The following is a 16,023-nucleotide window of genomic DNA, read 5'->3' as shown; positions in this document are numbered from 1 at the left end:
TCATGTTTTCCTTCTGTGAAACAATAATTCTGTTGACAGCAGTAGGATTTTTTGCAGAGGTTATTGGGTCAGGTGCTGAAACACTTGAAGAATTCTTTGAAAAGATTGAAAACTTCCCAGAAACAAAATATTAGCATTCACACTCACACACTCTCTATCACTGCCCCTTGTTTATATTCGATTGAATGGCTGTTATTGGGGAAAATAATCTGATGTTTAAAAATGGTTTCAGAGTCAATAATACTTACTTTAAGTATGAAGGTTATGAGGCAAAGGTGATTGATCAATCAGTGAAGTGTTCCTGCAGTAAGGCTTTTGTTTAGAAACGTGCTTGCAATTTTTGATGCATTATACAGAGCATCATAGGAATTGGTTTTACACAATTTTGCCACCATTAAGGCTGATACAGCCCAAAGGTTTAACTTGAAAATCAGTTGAAGAAGGATAGCATTGGTCTGCTTTTGGAAAGCAAAAGTTTGGTCATTTCATTAGCTTGAGTTCTAACTTGTGTGAGCATATGGACTTTTGCACTTCTCCCTTTCATGCAACTGACACCTGCTGAAATTCTCTTTTTTGCACAACTATTCAAGGTACAGCAGCCCTGTCTACTTTTTCACCTGGCCCAGAATGGGGAGTGATCAGACACCCACACTCCCCTTTTTGCTAATGGACATACAGTCCACTTCTACAATAGGGCACCTTTACATCCAAGCCATTACAGTTGCAATCTTTAATAATAATAAAATATATTAAATCGAAACAGTGATTCCACTGTTATCTGTTCTTTGCAACCTTGGTCCAACTATTAATCCAAACAATGGTAACCAGGCCACAATCAGGCTAAGTCAAAGCACTGTTAAGACCAATTGATTTCAACATGGGGGGGGGGGAGATGAGCACTTGCTTACTGTAAGAATGTTTAGAACACAGACCAGCCAAAAGCATTTACATTCAAAATGCTTAGTGCAAAGGAAAGTTATATTTTATTGAGGTGAAATGTTTCGGCTGACTACTGTGCTTATTAGTTTATACAGTCGTACCTTGGATCCTGAACGCCTTGTGAGTTGAACGTTTTGGCTCCTGAACGCCGCAAACCTGGAAGTGAGTGTTCCGGTTTGTGAACGTTCCTTGGAAGCCGAACGTCCGACAGAGTTTCCGCTGCTTTCGATTGGCTGCAGGAGCTTCCTGCAGCCAATCAGAAGCCACTTTTGGGAACCTTTGGGAAGTCGAACGGATTTCCAGAACAGATTCTTTTCGACTTCCGAGGTACGACTGTACTGAATTATGGCTTAATCCTCAGTAGCTAAAGCAAGTCATCCATGCTTTTGTAGGGGAGACCAAGTTGTTCAGCCGACCTGCCACTAAAAACTTGCTTAGGTTGCAGAATTGCAGGCACTAACCTGAGAGTAAGTCCCATTCAGCCGGGCTTACATCTAGGTAGACATGCACAGGATTTCATTGTTAAACTCTTAGGATCAAATGCACATAGCTGTGTCAATGAATTAATTTGGGAATGTACAAAAACAAAGCCCAACAACTCTTGGACAGATCATGTTCTAGGGGTATTGCTAGTTCAGTGATCTGCCTGCTCTTGTCAATGTTTGTGTGTAACTTGCTATGGCATTTCAAGTGCTGAGGGTGACTCTGAGTGCAACAGCACTGATTGCTCGCTGCTGTGGTGGCAGAAAATCTTTTTTAAGATTCCAAAATCTAGCTGAAGGCACAAGAGCATTCACATTAGGATTCTAGGGTCTAGGCCTCATTGTAGGAGATGTTTTCCCAGTACACAGGTTCAGGATATTTTTTTAAAAAATAAAATGTTAAAGGGTGCTAGGAAACCATGTACAGTGGTACCTTGTTTCTCAAACGCCTTGGTACTCAAACAACTTGGATCCCAAACACTGCAAACCCAAAAGTAAGTGTTCCAGTTTGCTAATGTTTTTCAGAAGCCAAACATGCTCCGTTTTGAGTGTTACGCTTCTGATTTGATTGCCAGACTTCCGTTTTGGGTGCTACGCTGAGGTCTGTCTGTTTTTGTTATTTATTTTGTGTTTTTGTGGCTTTTTTGTTTTGTTTTTGTGACTATGTGGAACCCAGTTCAGCTACTGATTGATTGATTGATTGATTGTGTGACTGCAGTACATTGTTTATTGTTTTCATTTTATGGATCAATGGTCTCATTAGAGATTAAAATTCATGTTAAATTGCTGTTTCTATGGGAAAATGTGCCATGGTTTTGGAATGCTTTGGTTTTGGAATAGACTTACATAACGGATTAAGTTTGAGAACCAAGGTACCACTGTACTAGTCTCTTAACTACATCAACATTACTGCAACTAAGAGTTCCAAAGTGATAATAAAGTATCGATTCATATAAACATTCCTTTTACACATAGCAAATATATATATAAGAATTAAGTATTTTGTACCTGTGAGTCCCATCATTATTGAGGATAAAAGTTTTAGATGAGATGAATTCAGATGTGTTCTGTGCTCTCTGATGATTGTGTCAAAAGCCATTAAAGTTCTGGAGGGAATGAGGCATTCATATAATGTTGCAGTTCTTATATGGAGGAAGCAAAGAGTTATGTTACTCTTTTATTCCTGGATATTAAAGGGAAGTAGCAAGCCAAATATAATTCAGAACAATTCAGGTTTGGAGGTTATTTTACAGGCTGAATGGGGGGGGGGAACAGGGTCAAACTTACAGACTTTTGAGTCCCACTGGTTTTCAGGGAGAGATATAAATATTTGTGTTTCTTTTTCTTCTTTTTCTTTTTGCATTGAGAGCTTGACTGGATCATGTCAAGAGTTTATAATGAATTTGCGGAACTTTAACTCTAAAATGAAGGGCATTTCCATGGCATCAACTTGTGACTGAGAAAGAAATGTAAGAACATGTTCTTTTAAATGTTTGAGTTAGAATGAATAAAATTAATGCAGCAACAACACCTTCTCAAAGATATACAAAAAGATAGTTACTTTCGGTTAAGTGCATCATTTACAGCACATTAAATTTGGGGAGGGTGGACTTAGGTTTCTATATATAGAGCCATGCATTGATTGTAACCTACACTCATTATATATTGGAGTCTTCAATTTTGAGAGCATATTAAAACAGAATTTGCAGTTGCATAATTTAATAGAGAGGCCTCAGTGTCACTGTGATTAAGTGCACAATGGTGTAGCTCATAAAAATTGCAATAACATCTTTATCATAGTGTGTACCAGATAGTGATGGGTGAACTCCATTGGCTTGCATTGGCTTGCTTAAACAACCATTCGGAAGAAGCTCATCTTTTCCAAGAGTTTTCTCCCATGTTGTAAGCTTGCCACAAACATGCACATTGATTTGGGAGACTGCAGTTTCTTTTGGTATCATGTTCGTGTTTTTTGCGAAAGCGGAAACTGCAACATCGTGGCTCAGACATTCTCTCAGTTTGTTTGTTCATGTAATGATATGTGCATTGAAAAAGTTAATGTAGTATTGAAGTATAAAGCAGGATTGTTATTATCTTTTTTTAAAAAAAAAACCTTCTGCATGCATTTACACCAGCTGGTTTTGTGCCTTTATGTACAGCAGGTTTGGCTAGCCCAGGGGTAGGCAACCTAAGGCCCGTGGGCCGGATGCGGCCCAATTGCCTTCTCAATCCGGCCCGCGGATGGTACGAGAATCAGCATGTTTTTACATGAGTAGAATGTCTCCTTTTATTTAAAATGCATCTCTGGGTTATTTGTGGGGCATAGGAATTTGTTCATTTCCCCCTCCGCCAAAAAAAATATAGTCTGGCCCACCACATGGTCTGAGGGACGGTGGACCGTCCCACGGCTGAAAAAGGTTGCTGACCCCTGGGCTAGCCTGTTGCCTTCTCCAGACAACAACCTACTTCATGAGTGTAATGTTGACAGAAATGCTGGCATGTTTTCATGTACAAACAATACAGTGGAACCTCGGTTTACGAATTTTCGGTTTACGAACACCACGGACCCATCTGGAACGGATTAATTCACTTTCCATTACTTTCAATGGGAAAGTTCACTTCAGTTTATGAACACTTCAGTTTATGAACAGACTTCCGGAACCAATTACACCCATGCTTCGCGTTAAGTACGCTTCAGGTTGAGTACTCTGCGGACCCATCTGGAACGGATTAATCCACTTTCCATTACTTTCAATGGGAAAGTTCGCTTCAGTTTATGAACGCTTCAGTTTATGAACAGACTTCCAGAACCAATTGTGTTCATAAACCGAGGTACAGTGGTTCATAAACCACTGTATATCATTTTGAAAACTGAGAACTGTCCATAACCTATACAGTCAAACCTCGGATCCTTTTTTTAAAATATCCTTTTATTAGAAAGAAAGAAATTAAGATATTCCTTGAATTTTTTTCATTCTTTTTCTGTTTTTTCCTTCGAGACCCTTCCAATGTTTCCCATTAATCTTATCACATTATGGTATTCTATTAATTTTGCTAACCATTCCAATTTTGTTGGTATTTGGACGCTCTTCCAATTTTTTTTGCTATTCATAGCCTTGCAGCTACTGTTATATACAGATATAATACTTTGTCTTCTTTTTTCAAATTTTCTGGGACTCTTCCCAGCAAGAATCCTTCTGGTGTCTTCTTAACAGAATATTTAAATATCTTTTTCATTTCATGAACCTCGGATCCTGAACGCCTCTGTTTTGGAATGTTTTTGTTCCCAAATGCCGAAAACCCAGAAGTAAATGCTCTGGTTATCAAATGTTTTTCGGAAGCTGAACATCCGATGCGGCTTCCGCTTGAGTGCAGGAAGCTCCTGTAACCAATCGGAAGCCACGCCTCAGTTGTCGAACATTTAAGGAGCCAAAAGGGCTTTCGGAATGGATTATGTTTGACAACCAAGGTTTGACTGTATTTAAAATTAAATTAAATTAATTAATTAAAAATAAATTAAAAAATTAAAATATGGCATACACTATCCTCCTAAGGAATTCCACAACTAGCATTTCTCAAGTCTACACATCATTTCCCCTTCCTCAGTACAATTACCTTAATGCCAAAGAGAGAACATCTGTAAAGAAAATGAATGTTAACTAACTGGTTTCTCTCCATTTCCATTTTTAAACATTTAATTTGTGTTCAGGATCTCACTAAGATTGTCCTGTTTGACCAGTGGAAATGTCAGGATGTCATTGCTAGAAAGCAATGCCTTATCAGCCAATAGGAATGTACAAAGCTGCTTCATTGGTTCATCTACCATGGCTAGCAAGAATCCCAGTCTTACCTGGGAGATTCTTGGTAATTACCTATGATTTTTCTTCCGTACTTGGCTTTGTTGTTTCCTTCAGCAGCAACAAGCTGACATCGTTCTTGCTTTACTCATTTTTATTTGGTCCTATTGCTTGTCTTGGCTATGGGAGTGGGATTACCTGCTCTAATACCAGAAGGACAAGCATTAGAGTGAGGGCAGATCCACACCACACATTTAAGCATATGGCATACTCTTACCCCAAGCAATCCCAGGAACTGTGGTTTCACCCTCACAGAGCTGAAGTTCCAAGAAACTTGCCAAGCTACAGTTCCCATGATTCTCTTGGAGAAGCCATGTGCTTTAAATATGCATCAAATGTGCTTTAAATATATAGTGTGGATCTGCCCTAGGTCACTAGGACTTGTTTGGTGTTAGGTACCTGTGGATGATTAAGAGCAAGGGTTAGCACCTTGTGATTAACTTTCGATTGCCTCTTTATTTCATTAAAAAGCAGCAGTGTTGAAGTGGGAGGGGGGAATCCAGATTGGGAATGTAATGTGAGAGGAAGAGGACTTTAACCTTTTACCCCTCCTAAGCAGTGTGATCCGGATCAGGGGGCCTGTGCCTGCCATTCATCCCTTCATTGATTTTATTTTATGTAGCCTCTCAGAATTCAGGCTAACGGGAATATATTAAACTGAAAGTATTTGCTCAACTCTGACCTGTAATCTGCAGGGAACCAACCTTTCAACATGTTTCACTCCCCCCCTTTTTTTGTCTGGAATCCCAGATCGTTCTGATGGTCAAATATGATTGCTGATCTCACTGTTGTCTCTTTTACTCTAGGCTTCAATTATCTTACTCTAGTCTCCTCACATGTACTCAGAACCCTGCTGCCAGAATCACTGACTTCCCTTGTGACTCTGATCATGTAATGTTTCTCCTAAAATGCCTGCACTGGTTTTCTGTCCACTCCTGCCTTTGCTTCCAAAGCCCTCCCTTATCATTCCCGATATATCCCTGCCTGGGATCTCCACTCCTTTGGCTCCACCACCCTTAATTATCCAGATCCCTCTAAAGGCTCTGCCCATTCTCCCTTGCTTGTCCAGAGGCTCATACAGTAAGTGCCTTCCAAAACACACTTCTCTCACTTTATTCAAACCACTCATAAAAACCTCACCTTTTCCACAAAGCTTTCCATAGCCTGCCTGCAAGTCAACCTGTAACTTAAGCCTAAACACATTGCTTCCCTGCTTCCTGTTGACCTCGACTTCCACTTCCTTCCTCTTTCTGTGTCAGATTGAGGAATGCAAGATGCTTCTTTACACTGCAAAGCACCATACAGTCGTACCTCGGGTTACGAACACCTCGGTTTGTGAACAGTTCGGGTTACGAACTGCGCAAACCCGGAAGTGTTTTCGCCCCGCGCGTGTGCGCAGAAGCGGTGTGCGCGGTCTGCGCATGTGCAAAATGGCGCTTCGGGTTGCGTTCGGTTTACGAACTTTTCGGGTTACGAACTGCAATCCGGAACGGATCGCGTTCGTAACCCGAGGTATTACTGTACATACTGATGATGCCATATAGGAAAACAGATAAATATAATAACATATGGTTCACAGCCGTGCCGCAGTACTTGCGAAATTTTTTGGAGCGTTATATTCAGCAATGCCAGCTACCACGGGATCCTGTGGATGACTCTGTTGCTACTACAAAAAATGGTTCTGTGGGATATAATGAGTGTCTCATGTTTGACCAGTCAGCTCTACAGTCCACTACACAAAGGAAGTTGAGAGCCGGCATCTGCTTCTCTCCTTAGCATGGATACTGACACTATCTGGCATCTCCATTTGGAAAGTAACTCACACAGCCTGCATTTTTCAGATACCAAAGTTCCATCAGATGTGAATAATTTTCACATCACTGCCAGTGATGTTGAACTTGAGCCAAATAGTCAGGGACAAAATTTGCTTGGTTCTAGAAAATGGTATGGTTGGCAAACCATACAGAATATTCCTCATGCCCCATTGTGTCTTACAAAGAAAAAAAAACGAGACAGAGTAGGACAGATTCCTAGAATGTAATTATTATTTCAGCCCTGCTCTACTGCTTGAGATCAATCCATCCATGTTCACTGTCCTTTGCTTTATAACTGTTTATCATTTATATTTATCCTCAAATTTCTACCTCTCAATTCTCTTTAAATGGAGATGTTAAAAAGTAGCTAACAACCACAGAGCAAAATATTAGATTGCTGAAGCAATTCATATTGGGATTTAAACATGTTAAGAGTTCACTAATACGACTTCCTCAAGATAAGAAAAGAATGCGCCTTTAATTTTTATTAACCAATTCGTTTGATACAAAACATTCAGAAACTCTGACAAACTCCCTTTTGCTTTTTAATCTGTGTGGAAAGGAGGTGGGGGTGATCTTAAAGCTATTTGCTTTTTGTGTGCGTGCGCATAACCATTAGATACTGACAACATTTTCATTACTGGAAATGTCTCGAGGCAGCATACATTGTTGATAACAAATTCTTACCAAGCTGCACTGCTGTGGATATAAAAGCTGCCGTGTGTGCTTATTTATTAGAGCATAGGATTGCTTGCCACGCTCATATACTCATTTCCCTGGAGAATGGAAACAGGTTGTTGCATTAATAATAAAAAAGAAAGCATAATTGTGTTGTAACAGAAGGTATAGTTGGACATGGGAATGTATCTAGATGTGACTTCGACAACAAAAGGAGGGCATTAAATAGCTGTTAACTGGAAGGTAAGAGGTTTAACATTATGAAAGTGCAGAGAAGTGCTTCCATTGCAGGGAAATGCAGGCAAACTACTACTTCCCAGTTGCATCACAATGCAATATTGTTGCTACACTCTATGAATTCTGATGTCGCACCACCATGTAGCTTGTGGTGGATTTGACTGGATGATGAACCATATCAGATTGGGTTAGTGGGCAAAGAAGCCATTTTGCCAAAGGATGAACAGCAATAAATAGTTTGGGGTTTTGTACAAGGGAATAGCGATGATCTGAAAGAACGTAGACTTGATTCATTCTGATGAATCCCTAGGTGCTAATATAACTCAAAACTGCAACCTATAGTGTCTGGGATTTCACACTCCTGGTGAGAAATTAGTGGGGTTCTGTCTGCATTCCACATTCCTAGCTTAATGCTCCCAGTCAAGGTCATCTAGTAAGAACTTGCCGCAGGTCTCTGTGTGATTGTTGCCTTCTCTCTCCTCCTCCTCCTCCTCCTCCTCCTCCTCTTCTTCTTCTTCTTCTTCTTCTTCTTCTTCTTCTTCTTCTTCTTCTTCTTCTTCTTCTTCTTCTTCTTCTCTTTTTCCAGATAAACTACCTTTTCATACCTTTTCATTCATTGGATTATCGAGCAATTCCTCACATAAATCCTGTCCACATGCCAAGACTGATATAACACAAAGAGGCCGATAAATGTTTATGGATAACTCCTAGTGTCACTGTCACACAAATGAACCTTGTGTTGCTTCCACATCTTTTCATTAGTTTTATACTGTGTATTATCATCAGCATGAATTGCTAACAAAATGACCAGTGGAGCAGTACAGGTCTTATTTGGCACATAACATCAGTCTGAATATGAAAACAAAATTTGCAAGGTACTTCAAGATGGAAGAACTAATATTCCTGCTGGCAGTTCCAATAGTTATATTAAATATCTACAAAGCTTTTGAATATGAACTTATTTTATGTTTTACATACATAGATAGGTGGGGTCTGCAACTAAATGTTGCAGTGTGCACTGCTGCTTTTGAGAGCCAGTGTGGTATAGTGGTTAAGAGCGGTAGACTCGTAATCTGGGGAAACGGGTTTGATTCCCCACTCCTCCACATGCAGCTGCTGGGTGACCCTGGGCTAGTCACACTTCTTTGAAGTCTCTCTCTCAGCCCCACTCACCTCACAGAATGTTTGTTGTGGGGGAGGAAGGGAAAGGAGAATGTTAGCCGCTTTGAGACTCCTTCGGGTAGTGATAAAGCGGGATATCAAATCCAAACTCTTCTTCTTCTTCTGAGATATTCCATTCTCTTCCCCTTCCCCTTGATTTTCTGTTTCCCCAGAATGGTCTAGTTCTTATTCAATGTCCATTGATCATGCTCATTTTGGGGTTTCCCCAAAGATTTAAAAAAATCAGCAAACCCCAAGTCTGCTGATATCTTCATGATATCTTTCTCATTGAGAGAGTGGTGTTGTTGATGTTTTAATGTAAATTCTAAAACTATCTCCAAACTGGTTGAGTGGCAACGAAATGACAAATGAATTTCAGTGCAATTCAGTATTACATTACAATGGCACTTGCAATATGTGAAACTTCTACTAGGTTCAGTTCCCTTTTATTTCCTTAGGTGAGCATGTTAAATAAGATGGGTGATGAGAATTTTATCATGAAGCTGCATTCCTGTCTTCTGTGGTATGTGGCTTCAGTTGTGGTTTGTTGTAGTAGAGTCTTTTAAAAAAAATAAAACTTGGTTTTGTGTGATTTTTGCAAAGGTTTCTTCTACAATGGAACATGGAGAAGGGAGAAGCTACATTAAAACAGTATCTTGAAACACTAATAGAAATAAAATCCCAATTAATGTACAGTTTGTGTTCATGTAATGAATCAAAGAGATCACTGCTTGCCTGTCTTGCTTCAGGCAGCAGCTGTTATTTATTTCTGGTGAAAATTAGAAAATAGCAGCCACATTCTATTCCAAGTTTATGTAGACTATTACTGGGGTTGGGGGTGGCAGGAGGAAGCATGTGGCACATTAGATTTGTGCCAGTGAGCTTATATTAAGGCAATACACTTTGTGTACAGCATCTTACAAGCACATGTCCTAAACAAGATTGCAGTTTTCAGATTTGTTTTAATTTTTGATCGATCGCTTGATTTATGGTGGGCTAGAATGCTTGCTTTAAGATGAGTCATGATGCATGTAGAAATTGAACTAGGCAAATTTAACTTGAATGAAAAATTGTGTGCATTATTTCATACTGGCAAATCAATCTCCAAGGTACTTGTTGAAAACACACAGAATTCATCCTTTTCTCAGAGATAAATACGCTAAGCCATTGTGGAGGAGAGACAAAAATGTTGTATTACCAAATTAGACCATTGATCATGTCAGCATAGCTGATGTGTATTATTAATATAAGCCAGAAAGTGATCGTTGTTTAATAAATAACTTTTCTATTTTTTTCTTTTAACAAGAAACTTGACCTTTGACTTGAAGCTGTAATTTTCCTGTGCTTATTGCTTGTAAATGCACCCTATATGTATCTGAAGAAGTGTGCATGCACACGAAAGCTCATACCTATGACAAACTTAGTAGGTCTCTAAGGTGCTACTGGAATGATTTTTTTTTATTTTTTTGTTTCACCTATATGTAGAAACAGAGCAGTATAAACAATAAGGGTTGCACCCAACAAAGTCTTCAGGTCAGTGGATTTTAGCTACCCATATTTACTCTGGTTATGACTCTGATGCAGTCCTGCAACTGGATTAATAATTGTATTTACTAAGTCTGTAATCATGGATTTTTTCCAGCCTGAACTCGCTGGGACTCAGTTCCGGCACTTCTCAGGTGAGCACCATTGGCATTCTAAGAGAACAAGGGAGGTGTTCATGGTGAGTTCTGTCACCTCTTTTCTAGAAAAATAGCACTGCCTGTAACTATTTCCCTAAAAGAATGCAGGTCTGAAGCAAGCAGGTACTCTTGATCCTGCCTTCCTGCTTGCTACAGACCTGCATTCTTTTAGGGAAATAGGTACAGGGTGCGGGGGGGGGGGATTCTTATGTTGAAGATGGACAAACCTTTTCGGAAGCTCCCCTGAGTTCCCCTTACAGAGCTTTAAGCAGCACCCACATATAGATGAGGCACATCCTGAATTAACAAAATACTTAATCACCCCCAGGCTAAGAATCGGGCAGGAATCAGACAAAAGCAGAATTTCCTGATTCCAGTCATCCCAACCAAGGTGTGGCTGGGCTTGGACATCCACTTGGAAATCCACACAAAGAAGTTATGCCTTATTTACTTTCAGCTAAGAGCCACCATTTGTGAAGGTCCCTAGGCTTCAATTCTAGTTGTTCTCTCTGTTTCATTTTGAGCTCGGGTATTTAAGCATAATGCAAAATTTAACTCATTAGTGGTATAGTCATAACTTGACCAAACACTTATTCTTTTAACTCAAGTACTAATAAATAATAATAAAAATTTCGCACACAGCTTCAAATATTGTATGCAGTTCATGCCGATAACATCCCCCATTAAGAGATGTATTTAAGAAGAATCTTTCAGGTGGAAGACCCAAGTTATTAATGTTGTGCTTGTTGACAAGCCTTACTATGTAGATAGTATCTGTCTATCCTTTCAACATAGTGAGATCTGTGTGATACAGGAGCAAATAATCTGACAGTGGGAACCAAGACGGACTCCTTCTTTTGGTAGCATTGCCTGATAAGCAAAACTTGTTTTCAACTGCCTACGATTTCATCACTTCTGTTGAGGGATTGTATTATCTTCTCATCTGTTTCTGATAGCTTGATATGTGTGTTGCCTCACTCATAATAGTCTGAGCCCTATGTTTTGCAAACTGGCAGAAGTAATTGTGCTGATATAAGTATGTGACAGCTAAAGATTGAGATGTGTTGTGAGTTTTGTTTTTCAAGTGCATCAAAATGGATGTAAAGCAGGGAAAAAACCTCCTCTGTGAAGCTCTTTAGAAAATCACGCAAACTGTCTAGGCATAAGCTAAGATGTTGTTCCTTCATGGAGTTAAGCCTGTGTAAATTTTGCCAGCCTCCTATAGCTAGGATTGCTCTGCCCATGCCAGATATGGACCTCTAACCAGGGGCTCTGAGAACTTTAGTTAATTAGACCATTCTGACTCTCGGTTTATTCAGAGTTATGATAGTCATCTTCAAATATCTAATGGGATGTCACGTGGAAGATGGAGCCAGCTGGAGGATAGGACATGAAACAATGGATTCAAGAAACAAGAAAGGAGGTTCTGTCTGCTAGCGCATTTGCAAAGCTAATCAAGGTCCGATAAGGTTTCAAATTGGATGGGGAACTGCATGTTGAGATTCTGCATTGCAGGGGTCCCTTCTGACGCTACCATTCTATGATTCTATGTCACCTTGTCTGATGAAGCATGTTGGGCTTTTAAAATCACTTGCCCAAAGAAGTGTGAACTTGTGCATTTTCATAGTGGTTGGGAATAATAGAGCAGGATTAAATACCAAATATATTCTTCTACCACTGTCCTTTTAGGAAGCTGGTGACCGCAGAGCGCAGCCTACAGACCTCTTCATTCAAACTATTCCTATCTAATTGACATCCTCTCAAGAGCCACTGTTTGCCAGAGTAAAGGACCCTGGTTTTCTGAATCCATGTGGAAAGGCAAATTCAAACTGAGCACCATGCCTCTCTCTAGGGTTGCACACATTTAGGCAGCCTTTCATTGCAATACAAAAGAGAAAGGCAGTGTTTAGGGAAGCTGGAGACAGAAAGGCTCATATAAACACTGAGATTCCCGAGGAGTGGGATAAATGTGTAATTTGTGCAACATTAGGGTGGTACAAAGCAGCTGCTTAAAAGCTACTTAACTGTGAACATGTCTGCCATTGATTCATTGTAGAACATAGGAAATTGCTGATCCCTCTCCCATATCTTTTGCATAGATTATGTCCTAGGCTTCTGTACCAAGAGGCAATGTTTGTTAAATGTAGCTCTACTTAGCTTTAACTCTCTAGAGGAAACCGGTTGTTGTCTACTAGGGGCTAATTACAACATGTATCTAGCTTCTAACATAGAATCTGGCACAATGTGGTGGCAGATGGCAGCTAATCTAGGGCAAATGCTTGAAGTGATGCTTTTGCAAGCCCTAAGTGTCTGTAAAGGAATTTTCAGAACTCATTTCCATGAGAAAAGAGCATCTCAAATGCTGATTTCTCAAAAGTTGCTTCAGTGTGTTTTTTCATGACAGAGAAGCGGGTTGCTCCAAGAAATTGTGCTAGGAAATTTAGTTTCTTGACTTAAAAATGGAAAAATAAAGCTGTAAAAAAATAACCATGACATACATGTATTAATACAGCACTTCATAATTGATTTCCAAGGCACTGTTACTTTGGGGGAATCCTTGAAGTTTGAGCAGTTTGATTTTGTTGATACCCTCAGGCCTGGTGTGTGTGGTTTCTGTCAATATAGTGCCCCTGCTGATCTTCCAACAAGATACAGTAGCTGTTCTAGGAAGATACAGGGGTTTCATAGCTTGACTTCGTGTTGCTTTTGCTGACCTTACCAAACAAGACTAAATTACAGACTGTGCTAGTGACATCAGAAGGAAAATGGACAAGCTCAGGAACCATTAACTATGGCAGAAGAGTGGAAAAGAAACACTCAAGCAATACACACCTCATGTGATCACTTTTATTAGTAAAATAGAACACATTATTACTGAACAACAGAATGAACTGAATACAGTACTGGCAAATTTCGCTCATAAGAAATGTAATAGTTTCAACACATTTATTGTAGGAAGTCGGAAGAGTGCATCACTATTCGTATATTGGCTTTGGGTTTGTTAGAAATATAGAGAAAGTGCTGAACCAGAACAAATGAAGTTTATTTACCAGTAAGCTAGAACAGATTTGTGTCACATATTTTTAAAATAAAGAAAAATAAGTTTGGAGACATGGAAGCATCATATTGGGCTGCTTTTCATCTTTGACCTGCAATGCTAGTCTCAGACTAATACTGAAGGGAGAGGAACTGTCATTTACATAACTTGCTTTTTAAGGTTTTTGAACAAAAACATATCCACAGAGTCTTGGTTGTACCAAATAATCATTTATGCATTTTAGAGCTAATCTAGTCATACCTTTCCCCAAACAAAGACAATTTAAAATGACATTCCTTTCATTGATAATAGCTTATAAGCCAAATAAGTCAACCTGGCAGAATAATGGCAAGCAATATATGGAATATAAGCAGGTCTTTGAATACATTATTTTGTTAAATGGCTGTTGATTGTCCATGTTGTATGTAGTAATATTAGTTACCAATACAGAAAGTACATTGGATGGGACAATGATATTTGTGGATCTGTGTTCTGCAGAACAATCATATGCATATCTACACAGAAGTAAGTCTCCCTGATGTCAGTGGAACATTTCCAGATGAGTAGAAAATTGAAACCCACCTCTAACCCTCTTTTTGTTTTATATATTGATGAAAAAATTGCTTAATTAAGTGACTACCATATAGGGGCATAACACAGAGTTGATCTGCATGTAACTGAAAATCCATGATCTTTCCTGTCTCCGGTAAATGAAGAATCCTCTGTCACTCAAAAATTTGTACACACTCCATCAGCAGGGCATGAATGGATTAAACTGATGCACTCCTCTTCCTCCTGCATAGGAAATACTTAGTAAATTATACTCATGGACCAGCAAAGTCTGAGAACAGGGTGATTAAGTGCAGTTTTGCAGAATGAAACACCAAGCTTTACTGAGCAAAGCAATAACGGTTGCTGAATGGCAATAAGCCTTTCCAGCTGTTTTCCTTTTCTACATTAGATTCTCCTATTTCCTAATAAGCTATTCGCAATCATTCACAAGTTTCATAGGCTGGATAAATTGGAAATGGAAATTGGATATCCTGTCTCTCAATTTTGGGCAGCCTTAATCCAGAATAGGAATTTTGTGATGGAATTAGGTCAACCCTTCTCCCATGTTATTTCTCCCAATGAAAAATGCCCCTTCCCAAAATTGGCATTTGTTGATCAGAATGTATAACATATTATACTCCATATCCCATCCATCGCAGTAAAAATTTATCTCTAAGTAAATATTGCTGCCATAAAATTTGTTGTTTGCTGTAATTTTCATTGTGGTTTATTATACCAAATAGGTTGAGTACCTCTTTACTTTTCAAACAATTTTCCATAACATTATTTCACATTTGCAGGGATCTTGTATATCCTTTTAATATAACTATTACAAATGTATCCCTAATGCTGGATCAGATCTTATAGTTCTGTTCATCTGCCATCAGAACATGCATTTTATATATGGCCCAGTTCTCCTTTGAGAAATGGAAATGCATAAATATGATGAGATAGTCAAAGTACTATCACACAGAATGTTCAGACTAGATGAGAGTGTGCAGATTTTAATACTGGATGAGCAATAAGAGATAGATCAGGTGCTTTAGGCAAGTAGCAATGCAAATAGCTTAAAATTACATAAGAGCTGCAGTCTGATTGCTTCCCAAGTTGAAACCTTTTTGTAGTAATTTAAAATTACATGAAATTTGGTTTTCATTACTTCCTAAGTTCAAGTCACCTTTCAAGGATGGAGGAAGTTTCCAGCAAGTGGTCTCAAAGTCGTCTAACATAAATTCTCAGAGAATTGGCTTCTGTGGCAAGTTTTCTCAACTGATCTGTACTGCTTGCTGTTTTGGTCTGTGGGTGGGGTGTGGGTGTGTAAGGGCATTGTTGGTGAATCATAGAATTGTAGCATTGGAAGGTACCCCAAAGGTCATGTAGTCCAACCTCCTGCAATGCAGGAATCTTAGCTAAATAATCCATGGCATATGGTCATCCAAACTCTGCTTAAAAACCTCCATGTAAGCAGGGGCCACAACCTCCCAAGGGAGACTATTCCACTGTCGAACAGCTCTTACTGTCAGAAAGTTATTTCTGGTGTTTATGCAGAATCTCCCTTCTTGTTACTTGAAGCCATTGCTTCGA

Source organism: Zootoca vivipara, chromosome 11, assembly GCF_963506605.1.
Source record: "Zootoca vivipara chromosome 11, rZooViv1.1, whole genome shotgun sequence".
NCBI lineage: Eukaryota > Metazoa > Chordata > Lepidosauria > Squamata > Lacertidae > Zootoca > Zootoca vivipara.
This window is presented reverse-complemented; position numbering follows the sequence as displayed.